Below are 1161 nucleotides of genomic sequence, written 5' to 3' on the forward strand. Positions count from 1 at the left end.
AATAATTAAACTTAAATTTAAAAAAATAAAAAAGAAAAAGAGGGTCATAGTAATAAAGTGTGATATAGGTATATATTTTTGCTTTACAATACCGATAGAAAGATGATAATATTATTCTTATTTTAATAATATCACTCTTTTTTTTAAGGGTTAAGTACGATTTTGGTCTCTAACATAGAGGTCGAAAATTTATTTTGTTTTCGATCTTTTTTTCGCTACAAAATGATCTCGAAGGTTTAACTTAATTTTAAAATTGTCCTTTAGACGAAAATACCCCTCCCCTCTTCTTTTCCAAAAGAAACCAGAAATAGAAGCGGAGAGGCACAAGCAAACGCAAAAACAGAAACAGGCAGAAGTAGAAAGCAGAAGCAGAATAGCAACAATCAAACAACAACAACCAAAAGAACAACAATAACAATAACAATGGATAATGGAATCAGAGCAACAACAAAAGTAGAACTAGAAGCAGAAGCAAAAATAGAAGCAGGCAGAAGCAAAACCAACCAGAAAGGAGGACAGGCTGAGGCGGTGAACTGCGAATCGCGAGGGGAGGAGAGCTGCGGTGATGGTGGCGGATCGCGTGGAAAGGATTGCGGCAGTGGTGGCAACGCCGCGAATTGCGACGAGAACGGCAATGCGGTGGTGGCGGGTTGCAGTGGCGTTCCGTTCCGTTCCTCTCTTCTCTTTCTCTCTCCCTCTGCTCTCTCCTCTCTTGTCGTTAGTGTGAGTGTGTGCAATGGAAGAAAGGAGCAGCGGCGAAGAAGCAGTAATGGTGGCAAGGAGCGGCGGCAGCGTGGAGATTCTCCACCTTCCCTTCCCTTCCCCCTTCCCCATCTTCCCTGGAAACAACACCCCCTCCTCCAAAGCGCGACCTTCCCTCCCCATTTTTCCGTTTTCTTTTTTTATTATTATTATTTTATTTTTAGGGATAATTTGGTAATAAAATAAAAAATATGGGAAAAATGACGATTTTAAAATTAACCTAAACCTTCGGAATTATTTTATAGCGAAAAAAATGTGGAGATGAAATAAATTTTCAGTCTCTACGTTAAGGACCAAAATCGTATTTAACTCTTTTTTTATTTTATATAACACAAAAAAAATTATAAAAGAATGATATTATAAAAATTAAAAGTGATATTATCATATTCTAAAAATACT

The 1161-nt window shown here is 37.5% G+C and overlaps 1 protein-coding gene across 1 annotated transcript in view; it reads left to right on the forward strand.

Moving 5' to 3' along the window:
* LOC107626370 (probable disease resistance protein At5g66900) overlaps positions 1-1161 on the forward strand; it is a 9888-nt gene that overhangs the window by 4591 nt on the left and 4136 nt on the right. The gene's annotated exons all lie outside the window — the stretch shown is intronic.

The sequence above is a fragment of the Arachis ipaensis genome, chromosome B01 (assembly GCF_000816755.2).
Source record: "Arachis ipaensis cultivar K30076 chromosome B01, Araip1.1, whole genome shotgun sequence".
NCBI classification, from domain to species: Eukaryota; Viridiplantae; Streptophyta; class Magnoliopsida; order Fabales; family Fabaceae; genus Arachis; species Arachis ipaensis.